Consider the following 16,673-nt stretch of genomic DNA (forward strand, 5'->3'; position numbering starts at 1 on the left):
GTGTACTTGCATTGTTTGGGTATTGATAGTTTAACCTTCAATGTTTCCAGTCAACAATGGTGGATGAGTTGTGGATGCTCAAGCCCTGTGGATTAATATCATCATCCCTTACCCTTGGCCTGTGGATGTGTGCTTGAAAGCACAATTGTCAACTATTTAAGGGACATATGCCTCTGTATCAGATAGACTTTACAAAGAGACAGCCAAGAGAGACTCTCCAGAACAGCAACCAGGTCACATGACTCCATCAAGAGGGATAGAGATCTGCTCCATTGACTATCACAGAACCCATGGATACATTTGGGGGAAAAAAAGGTTGGGACAATGCGGTCACCTGGTTCCATGAATATGTTATGGCGATATAAATGGCTCTATAATAATATGCTGTTTGGGGTTGCCAGGTGAGACCTTCCGGTCACTTGGAACCCATGGATATGCTCGAAGAAAGCCAGGTTGGGAAAATCTGGTCACCTGGTTCATGGATATGTTCGGAGAAACCAGGGTGGGAATATGGGTCTCCTGGCCATGTACTTCAATGGACTCTCAGCTTCCGAAGCTTGCCGCTACCTCCTCTCTGTGGGTGTCCACCCAAAGCGGGGTGCCACTGGTTGACGTAGTTGGCCCTGGAAGTCCCAAAGTCGCGGCTGCTCTATTCGTAGCGGACTAGTGGAAGAGTGGGACTGTGTAATTTTGCACCATTTTGGGTATTTTGCTGGGACTGTTCTATATGTTTATTGTCTGTTTGGTGGTTCAATAAAGTATTGCCACACTGTTTTACCCTCACCCTGTGCTGTCTGAGTAGTATTATACCCATGGAAGACCCTGTGTCTTCACAGTGTGTATAGCAAAAAAACTGTAGCATTCTGAGTTAGAATTTTTGGTCAGGAGGGACAATATTGTTTAAAAAAATATTACATGAAAACATTATGCGCACAATTTACTTTCTTTCATACCTGTTTGACTATTCCAATCTGGCAACCATAAATACCACAAACTATACTGTCAATTGTTTCCGCATTTTGAACCTGTGTTATTTCCTTCAGGCATGTATGTCCTCAGAAGACATGGGGCCACAGAAGATGGAGAACCCAATTATATTGCCAAGCTGTGCTATTGCCCATGGTGGCGGGAGCATTGGCAGTAGTAGTAGCAGCACTCTGAGCCAGGGTAATTCTCGAGATGAGAATCAGGTGGGAGTTGGGAAAGTAAATCATGTCATTTTCTACACAGAAGCAACTGGTTGCCAAACCCAGATAATGATGATGACAGTACAGTAGAGCCAAAGAGGTGATGTCATTAGAGGTCCAGTGTGTTGGCCTGGCAGGCAACTTGCAGCTAAAGGATCCTCTGGGGCAAAATTTGCTCAGTCTGTGGAGCACGTACAGTGGTTGATTAGGCTTAACAGCTTTCAAAAGGCTCATTGGCAGTGGTGGCAAGTAGAGATGAGCGTTGTTCTACTCGAACTGTTCGCCAATCTAAATTCGAGCTGTTTTGGGCGGTGTTCGGCGAACACGAACAATTTGAGAAAAATTCGGCTGTTCGAGGTTATGTTCGATAACTGTTCGTGCACCAAAATCATAACTGGATTTTTTCTCAGTAATGATGAAAATTAATGTTAATACGCAGTTTGAGTGTACAGCGGGGCGGGGGGAGGGGCAGGGGATGGATCTCTGCAGGAACAATGAAGATCTCCATTTTTTTTTCTCTTTCCCGCATTTGCAGTGGGGAGGTGCAATCTGTCAGCCTATCAGCAGCGCACACACGGAGCGAAGTGCTTTTTTTCACACAAGCAAGGGCATGTGTGATTGGCAGTGTATGTCACATGTCCTTGCCCTATAAGACCAAGCCATTTTCCCCGTCGCCACCATTTTCTCACTGCTGCAGCTGCGTGTTAGACGGCACCGCTGTTGCTGTGTGGGCTATACCTTGTTAATTTCAAGCCAATTTTCGCACAAATATACAGATAGCTTGGGAGTAGGGAATAGTTGTGATTGCAGTCCTTTTAAGGACTAGGTTACAGCATTTCCTACGACTTTTATCAGGCAGGTCTGTGCTCTTAAATAGATAGATTGTGGGACTAAAGACTAATTGTAATTGGAGTCCTTTTCAGGACTAGGTTACATCAGTTCCTATCAGTTTTTGCCAGGCAGGTCTGTGCCAGTGCTGTGCAAGTTTTTTTCACAGCATTTGGCTGAATCTAGCAAAGCTAATCCTTTTTGGCCTATTGCAGAGTGTGTTAGTCAGTGGAGTAGCCTATCTGTGTTGCAGGATATACCACCTGTGTATAGAATACCAATTTTTTTACTGCACCTAGTGAAGTAAAATCTTTTGGGCATAGCATCATTCTATTAGTCCATCTATACTGACCTCCATCAGGTTGCAAACTGAATATAATTTTTTTCTGCATCTAGCTCTGAAAAAATATTTGGGCTTCTAGCAGTGTGTGGGACTTGGTCTATTAGTCCATCTATACTGACCTCCATCAGGTTGCAAATTAAAAATAATTTTTTTCTTCATTTAGCTCTGAAAAAATATTTGGGCTTCTAGCAGTGTGTGGGACTTGTTCTATTAGTCCTTCTATACTGACCTCCAGCAGGTTGCAAATTGAATATAATTTTTTTCTGCATCTAGCTCTGAAAAAATATTTGGGCTTCTAGCGGTGTGTGGGACTTGGTCTATTAGTCCATCTATACTGACCTCCATCAGGTTGCAAATTAAAAATAATTTTTTTCTTCATTTATCTCTGAAAAAATATTTGGGCTTCTAGCAGCGTGTGGGACTTGTTCTATTAGTCCATCTATACTGACCTCCATCAGGTTGCAAATTAAAAATAATTTTTTTCTTCATTTATCTCTGAAAAAATATTTGGGCTTCTAGCAGCGTGTGGGACTTGTTCTATTAGTCCATCTATACTGACCTCCATCAGGTTGCAAATTGAATAAAAAAATTTTCTGCATCTAGCTCTGAAAAAATATTTGGGCTTCTAGCAGTGTGTGGGACTTGGTCAATTAGTCCATCTATACTGACCTCCATCAGGTTGCAAATTAAAAATAATTTTTTTCTTCATTTAGCTCTGAAAAAATATTTGGGCTTCTAGCAGTGTGTGGGACTTGTTCTATTAGTCCTTCTATACTGACGTCCAGCAGGTTGCAAATTGAATATAATTTTTTTCTGCATCTAGCTCTGAAAAAATATTTGGGCTTCTAGCGGTGTGTGGGACTTGGTCTATTAGTCCATCTATACTGACCTCCATCAGGTTGCAAATTAAAAATAATTTTTTTCTGCATCTAGCTCTGAAAAAATATTTGGGCTTCTAGCAGTGTGTGGGACTTGGTCTATTAGTCCATCTATACTGACCTCCATCAGGTTGCAAATTAAAAATAATTTTTTTCTTCATTTATCTCTGAAAAAATATTTGGGCTTCTAGCAGCGTGTGGGACTTGTTCTATTAGTCCATCTATACTGACCTCCATCAGGTTGCAAATTAAAAATAATTTTTTTCTGCATCTAGCTCTGAAAAAATATTTGGGCTTCTAGCAGTGTGTGGGACTTGGTCTATTAGTCCATCTATACTGACCTCCATCAGGTTGCAAATTAAAAATAATTTTTTTCTGCATCTAGCTCTGAAAAAATATTTGGGCTTCTAGCAGTGTGTGGGACTTGGTCTATTAGTCCATCTATACTGACCTCCATCAGGTTGCAAATTGAATAAAAAAATTTTCTGCATCTAGCTCTGAAAAAATATTTGGGCTTCTAGCGGTGTGTGGGACTTGGTCTATTAGTCCATCTATACTGACCTCCATCAGGTTGCAAATTAAAAATTATTTTTTTCTGCATCTAGCTCTGAAAAAATATTTGGGCTTCTAGCAGTGTGTGGGACTTGGTCTATTAGTCCATCTATACTGACCTCCATCAGGTTTCAAATTAAAAATATTTTTTTTCTTCATTTAGCTCTGAAAAAATATTTGGGCTTCTAGCAGTGTGTGGGACTTGTTCTATTAGTCCTTCTATACTGACGACCAGCAGGTTGCAAATTGAATATAATTTTTTTCTGCATCTAGCTCTGAAAAAATATTTGGGCTTCTAGCGGTGTGTGGGACTTGGTCTATTAGTCCATCTATACTGACCTCCATCAGGTTGCAAATTAAAAATAATTTTTTTCTGCATCTAGCTCTGAAAAAATATTTGGGCTTCTAGCAGTGTGTGGGACTTGGTCTATTAGTCCATCTATACTGACCTCCATCAGGTTGCAAATTAAAAATAATTTTTTTCTGCATCTAGCTCTGAAAAAATATTTGGGCTTCTAGCAGTGTGTGGGACTTGGTCTATTAGTCCATCTATACTGACCTCCATCAGGTTGCAAATTAAAAATAATTTTTTTCTTCATTTAGCTCTGAAAAAATATTTGGGATTCTAGCAGTGTGTGGGACTTGTTCTATTAGTCCTTCTATACTGACCTCCAGCAGGTTGCAAATTGAATATAATTTTTTTCTGCATCTAGCTCTGAAAAAATATTTGGGCTTCTAGCGGTGTGTGGGACTTGGTCTATTAGTCCATCTATACTGACCTCCATCAGGTTGCAAATTAAAAATAATTTTTTTCTGCATCTAGCTCTGAAAAAATATTTGGGCTTCTAGCGGTGTGTGGGACTTGGTCTATTAGTCCATCTATACTGACCTCCATCAGGTTGCAAATTAAAAATATTTTTTTTCTGCATCTAGCTCTGAAAAAATATTTGGGCTTCTAGCAGTGTGTGGGACTTGGTCTATTAGTCCATCTATACTGACCTCCATCAGGTTGCAAATTAAAAATAATTTTTTTCTTCATTTATCTCTGAAAAAATATTTGGGCTTCTAGCAGCGTGTGGGACTTGTTCTATTAGTCCATCTATACTGACCTCCATCAGGTTGCAAATTAAAAATAATTTTTTTCTGCATCTAGCTCTGAAAAAATATTTGGGCTTCTAGCAGTGTGTGGGACTTGGTCTATTAGTCCATCTATACTGACCTCCATCAGGTTGCAAATTAAAAATAATTTTTTTCTTCATTTATCTCTGAAAAAATATTTGGGCTTCTAGCAGCGTGTGGGACTTGTTCTATTAGTCCATCTATACTGACCTCCATCAGGTTGCAAATTAAAAATAATTTTTTTCTTCATTTATCTCTGAAAAAATATTTGGGCTTCTAGCAGCGTGTGGGACTTGTTCTATTAGTCCATCTATACTGACCTCCATCAGGTTGCAAATTGAATAAAAAATTTTTCTGCATCTAGCTCTGAAAAAATATTTGGGCTTCTAGCGGTGTGTGGGACTTGGTCTATTAGTCCATCTATACTGACCTCCATCAGGTTGCAAATTAAAAATAATTTTTTTCTGCATCTAGCTCTGAAAAAATATTTGGGCTTCTAGCAGTGTGTGGGACTTGGTCTATTAGTCCATCTATACTGACCTCCATCAGGTTGCAAATTAAAAATAATTTTTTTCTTCATTTAGCTCTGAAAAAATATTTGGGCTTCTAGCAGTGTGTGGGACTTGTTCTATTAGTCCTTCTATACTGACCTCCAGCAGGTTGCAAATTGAATATAATTTTTTTCTGCATCTAGCTCTGAAAAAATATTTGGGCTTCTAGCGGTGTGTGGGACTTGGTCTATTAGTCCATCTATACTGACCTCCATCAGGTTGCAAATTAAAAATAATTTTTTTCTGCATCTAGCTCTGAAAAAATATTTGGGCTTCTAGCGGTGTGTGGGACTTGGTCTATTAGTCCATCTATACTGACCTCCATCAGGTTGCAAACTAAAAATAATTTTTTTCTGCATCTAACCCAGCCAATAGTTTTGGCCTAATACCACAGTTTGGCCACTCAGCTCTGCTCGGTTACCATCCATTGTTTTTTTGTGCAAACAACTCCAGAGTTGTGAATTAGTTAACCACCAAAATGAGTGGAAAAAGGCCTGCTGCTGGTGGAAAGGGGAATAGGCGTGTTGGGAAGGGGAAAAAAGGTTGTGTCCGTGGGGTAGGTGCAGAAGAAAGACCATCTTCCAGCCAAACTAAAATGTCTTCTTCTTTTAGCGGACAATGTGATAAGATCCCTTTCTTACGGCCACGCCAATCGCTACAAATTCCAGATGAGGCACAAAAACAGCAGGTGCTTCAACGTATATCAAGTGCTCCTTTAAGTGGGCTCTCCTCCACATCAACTTCAACATCACAAATACTCCAGTCCTCAAAGGTGTCACCCAAATCGCACTTGCTTCCTCACAGCTCCCAAATCTCCAGCTGCCCGTCTGAGTATGAGGTAGAACAGATGGTTGAGTCTGCAGAGCTGTTTACTCATACTATAGCCTGGGAATCAGAGGTCGACTCCAGCGCTTCTGTGAATCCAGACGAGGAAATGATCTGCACTGATGCCCAGAATCTTTATGAGTCGGATCCAGGACCAGACGCAGAAGGTTCTGACCATAATGTAGACCCTCATTCCCAAACTGTAACTCCTGTTGGTGGAGACAATGAGGAAGACGATGATAAGACTCAAATACCTGATTGGAGCGACAACTTTAGTTTTTTGTCAGGGCAGGAACAGGTTGGCTCTGAGGACGACGGGTGTGATAACGCACAGGGTGATGATGATGAGGTCGGAGATCCCACTTACTGTCAACCCACAGTCAGCCAAGAGATGAGGTCAGCAGAGGAGGTGGAGGAAGATGCTAGTGACGACGAGGTCAGGTTGCGCCTTCCTGGACAGAGACGTAGTACTGGAAGCACGTCAACAACTGCATCCTCAAACACAACTCTGCCTCTCACCACAAGTCGTGGTGGCTCTTCAGGTCGCATGGGTGCTAAGCCTTGCATAGCCTGGGCATTTTTTCAGATCGATAAAGATGACCCAACTCGTGTTATCTGTAACATTTGTCAGCAAAAGCTAAGTAGAGGCCAAAAAATACATAGTTTGAGTACTTCATGCATGAACCGGCACATGGACATGAAGCATAAGTTGCAGTGGGAAGCTCAGTGTGCTACAATGCGGTCTAGCCGGCCGGGCCAACCACCGTCTGCCATATCTTGTGCATCCGCGGCCTCTTCATCCTCTGTGACTGGGGGGACAGCAGTCACACCTGTTTTGGGGCGCAGACCTGCCACCTCTTTACCCGCAACAGCCAGCGTGATTGGCAGGTCATCATTTTCTTTGGAGGTGGTAACACCAGCTGGTCTTGAGCGCTGTCCGACATCGATAGCACCACCTTTGGATCAAGGCAACCTAACATGTCCGCCTGCATCTTCCTCACAGACCGGCAGTTTGCCGGGGACACCCTTATCAACCCCGTCTAAGCACAATAGCCAGCCCTCGGTCCCTCAGATGTGGACAAGTAAAAGACCATTTCCTCCTAGCCATGAGAAAGCTAAGAGGTTGAATTTCACCATCTGCAAGCTCTTGGCTACAGAAATGCTGCCTTTCCGCCTGGTGGACACAGAGGATTTTCGAGACCTTATGTCCGTCGCAGTGCCCCAGTACCAGATGCCCAGTCGGCACTACTTCTCAAAGAAAGGTGTGCCTGCGCTCCACCAGCATGTCGCACACAACATCACCGCTTCTTTGAGAAACTCTGTGTGTGACAGGGTGCATTTCACCACAGACACTTGGACGAGTAGGCATGGACAGGGGCGTTACATGTCGCTGACTGGGCACTGGGTAACTATGGTGACAGCAGGACAAGGGGCTGCTGTCCAAGTCTTGCCGTCCCCACGAGTTGTGCGTCAATCCTCTTTATGTCATTTTTCCTCCACTGCTTCTGCCTCCTCAACCTCCTCTCGGTCTTCCACCTGCACCCAAAGCCTGTCTGGTCATGCCACAAGCTTTCTAACTGCGCAGAAGGGATCCTGCACACCTCCTTACTATGCTGGCAGGAGGGCTCAACGTCATCAGGCGGTTTTTACATTGAAATGTCTGGGAAATGTGAGTCACACAGCTGAGGAGTTGTGGTCAGCTCTGGAGAACCAATTTCATGAATGGTTGTCTCCACTGGACCTGAAACCAGGGAAGGCCGTGTGCGACAATGCTGCAAACCTGGGTGCGGCCCTTCGCCGGGGCAATGTCACACACGTGCCTTGTATGGCTCACGTGTTGAACCTGGTTGTCCAGCAATTTTTAGCCCACTATCCCAGACTAGATGGCCTTCTGCAGAGGGCACGGTCGCTGTGTGCTCACTTCCGCCGTTCGCATCCCGCAGCTCAGCGACTTACATCTCTACAGAATTCGTTGGGCCTGCCACTTCACCGGCTAAAATGCGATGTGCCTACCCGGTGGAATTCAACTCTGCACATGTTGCAGCGACTGTGGCAGCACCGACAAGTCCTGGTGCAATACGTTCTGACGTATAGCCTGGGCCAACGAGATTCAGAGGTGGGGCAAATCACGCTGGAGGAGTGGTCTCAGATCAGGGACCTATGCACCCTTCTGCACAGTTTTGAAATGGCGACGAAGATGTTTAGTGCTGACGATGCCATTATCAGCATGACTATTCCGGTGATTTACATGCTGGAGCACATGTTAAACAGAATTCGGAGTCAGGTGGTGGCACAAGAGGAGGTGGAGGAAGTAGAGGAGGAGGAGTTGTATGCGGAAGGGCTAACATCTGCAAGGTCCAGACGGTCGGCAGCACCAGGGCGCCAGGCATGTGAGGGTGGGGGAGATGATTTTACCAGGGCGCATGGTAGCAGCCAAACTAGTGAGGAAGGTGCAGGAGCCCAGGAAGAAGTGGAGGACGAACTGATGGAAGACTCATCAGATGAGGGAGACCTTGATCACATTTCTGTTGTGCGAGGTTGGGGGGAGAGGACAGAGGAAGGAAGCATGATTGTTACCTCGCCACCAACACAACAGGGACTTGGTGCTCCTGGATGCGCAACACACATGAGTGCCTTCTTGCTGCACTACCTGCAACATGACCCTCGAATTGTGAGAATTAGAAATAATCCTGACTACTGGGTTGCCACACTGTTAGATCCCCGGTACAAAAGTAAATTTGCAGAAATTATTCCTGCCATAGAAAGGGATGCACGCATGCAGGAGTATCAGCAGAGACTGTTGCAGAATCTTACATGTGCTTTTCCACAAAATACCAGTGGTGCACGTAGTGAATCTCACAGTTCCAACTTGCCAACCGTGGGACCGTCAAGTGTTCAGCACTCAAACCGTAACAGAACCACAGTATCTGCTGGTAACATCAATTTTGCGGAATCATTTCACCACTTTTTTAGCCCATCCTTTGCAAGGCCACAGGAGACAAGAAGTCTGACACATAGTCAACGCCTAGAGACGATGGTACAGGAGTATCTCCAAGTAAACATTGAAGCCACGACTGTGTCACTGGACCCTTGCTCTTTTTGGGCTTCCAATCTGGATAAATGGCCAGAGCCAGCCACTTACGCCTTGGAGATCTTGTCATGCCCCGCAGCCAGCGTTCTGTCTGAACGTGTGTTCAGCGCTGCTGGTGGTGTGCTGACAGATAAGCGCACGCGGCTCTCCACTGATAATGTAGACAGACTCACGTTCATAAAGATGAACAAATCATGGATCCGAAACGACTTTTCTACCCCTGTGTCATCCTGGGGAGAGTAAAAGCTTGATGATTGGTTAAAATCACCCTACCAACCGTTTTAAGCTTTCAAATTACTAATCATGTTTATCTGTATCTTGACTGGAAAATAATTTGGGCTTTGTAGCAGTGTGCAGCACTGATCCTATTAGGCCATCTATAATAAGCTTCACCAGATTTAAAATTAAAAATAATTTTTAGCTGCATCTAGCCCGGAAAATAATTTTGGGGCTCCGAGATGCGCAAGACACATAAGTGCCTTCTTGCTGCACTACCTGCAGCATGACCCTCATATTGTCAGAATTCAAAGTAATCATGACTACTGGGTTGCCACACTCTTAGATCCCCCAAACTTTTCGATCAACCTTTTCATTTTAATAAAGACCAAAAAAATGGTCATTTTTGAAATTATAAGCATTAGCAGGTTGTTAGAAACTGAAATCAAACAGTTTTCAACTCAAAACTTTATTCTAGGTGATGTTACATTTTCACATAGGACCCCTTGTTGGAAAGGAGCTTCTGAACTCTCTCCTCCATTGAATTTGTCAGGTTTTGGATGGTTTCTGCTTCAATTGTTTTGCATGAGGACAGAATACCCTCCCAGAGCTGTTGCTTAGATGTGAACTGCCTCCCGCCATCATAGACACTCCTTTTAATGATGCTCCAAAGGTTCTGAATGGGGTAGAGGTCAGGGGAGCATGGGGGTCACACCATAAGTTTGTCCCCTTTTATGCCCATATCAGCCAGAGATGCAGATGTTTTATGTGCAGCATGAGATGGTGCATTATCATGCAGAAAAATGATCTTGCTGTGAAATACACGGTTCTTCTTCTTGAACCATGGCAGGAAGTGCTGTTTGAGAAAATCCACATACATTATGGAGTTCATCTTTAGCGCCTTCAGGGATCCTAAAGGGGCCGACAATCTCTCTCCCCATGATTCCAGCCCAAAACATTACTCCACCTCCTCCTTGTTGGCGCTGTAGCCGTGTTTGCGTGGGGTGTCCATCAACCAGCCATCCTCCACTCCATTCATCTGGACCATCGAGCGCTGCACGGCACTCATCCGTGAACAAAACAGTTTTGAAATCAGTCTTCATGTAATGTTTGGCCCACTGGAGCCGTTTCTGCTTGTGTGAAGTGGATAGAGGAGGTCGACAGGATGGCGTATGCACAGCTGCAAACCTCTGAAGGACCCTGCATCTTGTTGTTCGGGGGACGTTGGAGGCACAAGCAGCTTCAAAAACTTGTCTGCTGCTATGACAAGGCTTTTTTGCCGCTGCTCTTTCAACCTGACGTAATTGCCTGTAGGAAAGAGTCCTCAATTTGCCCTTATCAGCACGCACACGTGTGTACTGTGAATCAGCTACATACTTCTTGATTGCCAAGACACTTCATCCTGATCATCGCACAATGTTGATTGTAGTCATGCCTTGACCTAAACACTCCACAATTTGTTGCTTCTCAGCAGCCGACACATCCTTTTTCTTTCCCATTTTGGCAGAAAATGTAGGCTGCTTAATAATGTGAGAGAGCCTTCTTAAGTAGTCTTGCCTTTCATTGGACACACCTGCCAAACTAATTAGCACAGGTGTCTGCAATTGCTTACAGTGATATAAAGAGCCCTGACACACATCACCATCAATGAGTTTAACTGACAAACAAACAAATTCTTCCCTTATCACTCCTAAACACTTTTTGCATAATAATTTGGAACGCGGTGTACATGTGCTTTTCCACAAAACACCAGTGGTTCACGTAGTGAATCTTACAGTTCTAACTTGCCAACCGTGGTCTGTATGGAATTGTTCAATAAAGGGCCCAAAATTAAGATAACATAGATGGGAGAGGTCTCTATGAATAGGAATTCCTAAGTATTTGATACCCTGTGAGGGCCAGGCAAAGGGAAAGTTGGACTGGATGGAATCCTATATGGATTTAGGGAGGGAGACATCGAGGGCCTCAGACTTCGCTGCATTGATTTTAAAATTTTACCATGTAACAAAGTGATCTATTTCAGCCATAACAGCAGGGATGGATATATGTGATTGAGTGATATATACTAGGACATCATCAGCAAATAGAGAGCACTTGTACTCGGTGCCTCCCACCTCAATCCGCCTAATATTGGGGTTATGGCGAATTGATGAGAGCAGGTGCTCCGTCACTAGGATGTATAAGAGAGGGGACAGAGGACATCCCTGCCTTGTCCCATTGGTGATTGTGAAAGGTGATGAAAATGTTCTGACGCACCCCCTGGGCCTTGGGACACCCGGAGCCGGACCCTTTTTGGTGGATGCTGGTGGTTGTAGTCTTCGTGGCGGCGATCCGGTTCCGTGGCTCAGGGCGGTCAAACCAGTGGCGGAACTATTTATGTGGTTTTGATGTTTAAATGTCCGACTACGCCACCCGTGGATTGCGGTCAGAGTGAACCGCCGCTACAGGGCAGACCGCTAAGGCTGGTGTTGTGGGTGCAGCAGAGCGTAGCATAACTCCCCACGGGAGGAGTATAGCCTCAGGGCAGTGTATGCGGAGGATGGGGGTGATGGTGCAGGGCAGCAGCAGTAACGACACGGAGTCAGTGATGCAGTTCAGGGCCTTTACTCACAGTTCTTATTATCCAGACCACGTCTGCAGGTAACGGCTGCCCACGTCGTACTGTGCTCACCAGGTGAGGGGCTCAGACAACTCCCAGATAACTTTGGAGCGCTTCACAGGACCCCCTTTGTGTGTCCTTTGTCTGGCCTTTCTTACCAACACTTCTGTCCGGCTGCCTCGGGCCTCCTCTTGGTAAACTTGGCGCCAGTTTCCCTGACCCTATGTGGTGCCTTCCTAGCGGGTGGAGCAAGGGGCTGCGCCACATAAAATGTCAGAGCCTCCGGTTTCTAGCTGAGGGTCGTTTCCTGCCTCCACTAGTTCGGGGACCGGTCTCCCCCTTTGGCCTGACCCCTCCACGCAGGTGGATTCGGGCGTGCGGTGGCGACTCGCCCGTCCGCACCCCTGGGATCCCTTCATTCCTCGTTCCTGGAGCCTTCTCCGCTCCTCTTCCTTCCTTCTCCCTCTTGCAGGCCTGGGCCTCTGTTACTAGGCCCGCCTCCGGAGCAGAGCTCATGCAGAGCCCCTGCTCCCTGCCACTTCTGCTCAGACTTCTCTGCACTGAACTAAGATGGTGCCCACCTTTTATACTCCCTTCTCAATGCACCCAGGAACTGCTTCCTCCCTGCTCCTGCACTGCAGGGTTCCCCTTCCTCAGTGTTCCCTCCCCCCACTCCAGCCAGGGACAGGGACTGTCGTGCCCATCTCAGGGGCATATTGGTCGCCCTGCCCCACGGCAATGTGGTGTAATGCATGCAGGTGTCGGGTCCTGATCCACACTCCATCCTTATCTGAGAGTGAGATATCACACCTCTGGGTGAGGTGCAATACGTCTGTAGCAACCGAGCCCTCGGTGCTACAGTTCCATTTATCTTCAGCCTAGGTGACGTATTGTGATACAGGGCCGTGATTTTGGCTATAAAAGGGTCCCCTAGACCCCTACCCCAAGCTTTTTAAGAGAATCATATATGGCGTGCCAGGAGACTCTATGGAATGCTTTCTCAGCATCCAACGAGAGTATCTACTTACAAATTTTTAACTGCATCTAGCCCAGGAAATACTTTGTGCCTAGTAGCAGTGTCTGCTAGTCAGCGGATTATCCCGGCTGTTAAGCAAGCTACACCACCTGTAGTTTGGACACTTAATTTTTTCAAAGGAAATGCTTCGGGACCACGGGATACTTAGTGAAGAGCATCAGGAGGCACCCCAAGGCATAGGGGCTGGGACTGGCACTAGGATGCCTTGCGGTGGACAGCCGAGCTCGATCCTTATAAAAGCTTTTTAACTGCAGCAGCTTTAGTGGACGCTACTGGAGCTGGAATTACGCGGCTGCTGGCATGAGACTTGCCCTCCAATAGATCCTTGTAAATGGATTTAAAGTGTATTCATTCAAATTAGAGGGACAATTTAAATTAAAAAGCTTAGAGCTGCCTCCACCACAGGGGGGCTCTCTCGACCCACCAGCGGACAGGCACCAGTATTGGGAGAGGGGGGCTGGCCGTCAGGGTTCACCGTGGCTCTGGCACAAACCCGGCGACACGGAGGTGGCACGGGCAGGAGCGGACTGGCCGTCTCGGCTTCTCACTTTTTGGATTTTAGAAGGGCATGACATGCCTATATCTGTGTCTCCCCCTCCTTTTACTCCTCCACCTCTTTTCTTTTCGCATGACTATATGTACTTGTCACTTTTCCATGTGTTAGTTGTGTCTTCTGAGCAGTTTGTCAGCTTTTGGACACCTTTGAAGGTGTTTTCTATGTGTTTCTATGTGTTTTTGTTTGCCTGCCATTGGTTTTAACGGTGTTCGAAGGTGTTCGACGAACAGTTCGACGAACAGTTCGGCGAACACACGGGTGTTCGACGAACCGAACCGAACTCGAACACTACGGGGGTGGCTCAACACTAGTGGCAAGTTGAACATGAGGACATCTTGTGTGTGGTAGCTCTTTTGCACATTGCCACCAGATGATTCTTTTGCAGTCTACAGGCTCTGCAAGAAGAAAATAAGCTATGGATGTCCAGGCTCACATAGACTAGGAACTATGGTTCTCCATCAACACATAAAGCGACATCATCTATTCATTTGGGAAAAGATAGTCAGCCAGCAATCTGAGCACACCTCAAATTGTTCTCCTCCCCTTATCATCATGTTCATCTTTCTGTCAGGCAGGCCACACCCTTGTGTAGTACCTGGTCTGTGTCATCATCATCACCATCATCATTGTCATCAACCATTAATGCTTGAAATATTCCAAGCACAACTCCTCCTTCTTCTCCATAACACCTGCTAATATCCATCCCCATTTATGTGTCAAGGAAACAAGCTATGCTCCTAGTCATCCTCTGGTTTTAAATTAAACTTTTACCTGATCAAGTTGCTGATGTTGCAGTCACTGCGAAAAAACCTTGGGGAGTTGGGTGCCTTTTAAGAAATTGTCGCATTATCTCAGCCTTGTTGAAGGATACCAAGCCACAATTATTTATCACAGAAAGGGTTGTCCTCTCTCTGTTCTCAAATGCACAATGTAGTCCACTCTTTCGACATGTCTTTGAGCTCTAAAGTGGATTGCACTGTAGACACTTGGAACAGCAAATATATGTAAGAGGGTGTGCCATAAAAGATGAGATTCCCCAGAGCTGTGCGGCATTTCTAACTGGAGACTGCCACCTACTATCCAAATGGAACCATGTGAAAGCAATAAGACGGGGGAGTGTTTCGGAAAGGGCGAGTCTAGATGGAGCACCAAGTCAGATGACATTTGTGATGCAGATCCCCTGATATAAAAGGCTGGAGTGACAAGGCGGGAAGAGATTTGGCGCCAACGAGAAGAGCAGGACGTATGCTTGGAGGAACGCAGCAGCCGAGACATTGGAAAGCACTCGAGAGCCCAAACCAGCGGGCTGTTGTGCACTTGCGAATGGGATCCAGACTGTGCCAGTTAAGATCCATGGACCAGACCATGCCGGTCAAGAGCCAAGCTCCAGCCCTGCGCTAGTCACTATCTGGAAACCAGATGAGGCTGGGCAAGACCCAAGACCAAGCCCTCGTCTGTCTGGGCCCGACAGATGACTGTTGCAGGTCAAGCACCAAAGATATGGTGAGGAACCTAATCCGGAAGTGAATGTCTGCAGTACAGGGATCAGTCTGGGGTGGTGCAGCAGACGGGATGGTGACTGGCCAGTGTGTGAGATTCCCAGAGAGCACTGATTGACTTTGTCAGAGGGACTTGTGGCTCTGCAGGAAGAACCAGAGACCCCCGCTAGGGCCTGAAACATAAATGGGATCGTTGTAGTGACACCTTTATTACTGTGAACATTGTTCTCATTGAAAGCTATAACATTGAGACTTCCTGCTGCAAGAGTTATATTGCATTGATAACAACTTTGCTACAATTGTATATCGAATATTGTATGCTGTAAGTACACTGTTCGCACACGACTTACTTTCTGTTCAGACCAACCGTCTTTCTATACTCACATTCGTAAAATATATAGTTAAGTTGGTTACTTCCGCCTTTTCACTGTCTGTGTGTTGCATTCAGTGACCTGCCTACATTTGGCATACTATGTAGGATGCAACATTCCAGCGCAGAAATGGCAGACTAGTAAGTGACCGAGTCCACCAAGGGGAGCATTCCCCTTGGTGCTATGCTTAGCAACCTGCAGAAGTTTACGAGGAGCAATTTGTTACTGTGGAACTGGTTTGGAGCGACTGAGGAATATGTTACACATTTACTCCAAGACCACTGCCTTACAAGTGGAGTTGGCCCTATTGACCCTAGACGGGGAGGCACGACAGACGGTTATGTTTCGACAGCCAAGAGACCGTGATACTGTCAACAAAGTGATCAGAACCTTAGATGACATGCATGGTGACACCACTGACCTAGGCAACCTACGCATGTGCCTATTCCATAGGGTCCAGGGGTAGGGTGAGACCGTGGCTCAGTATGTGAATGCTTTACAGGAAGTTACAGCCCATATCACCAAGAAGACACAGGAAGAATTTCAAAGACTGGGACCGTTAGACGATTTGTTGAGAGATCAGTTGGTTGCTGGCCTGAGAGACCTCTACTTGAGACATGTCCTGAAGGAGTGGCTATGCTTTAATCCCAATATGAGCTTGCTGGAGGTTGGGGTGGAGGAAAGTGTGCAAGAACAAGAGGCCCCTGTCCTAACAGGTATAGCCTAGAGCCGTGAAATGACCACTGCTGATTCACCAAGTGCGGAGCCGGACTAGGCCCAAGAGCTAAAACAGGAGATCCGTGACATCAGAGAAGTATCACACATCAGTGGAGATACCCCCACTAACACCACGACGCTAACACTCTGTGGCCCATTATGAGGAGAAGCCAATGTTGGAATACCTCCCTACCCATGTTCACGTTCCTCCACAAGAGGAACGTGGTGTGAATGTTGGATCCGTGGCGCAAGGGCACACATCTCCTGGAAATGTCCAATTGGGAAAGAAGAAGAAGGGCACATCT

Source organism: Phyllobates terribilis, unplaced genomic scaffold (genome assembly GCF_046119375.1).
Source record: "Phyllobates terribilis strain yellow unplaced genomic scaffold, ASM4611937v1 Scaffold_5__5_contigs__length_657084704, whole genome shotgun sequence".
NCBI lineage: Eukaryota > Metazoa > Chordata > Amphibia > Anura > Dendrobatidae > Phyllobates > Phyllobates terribilis.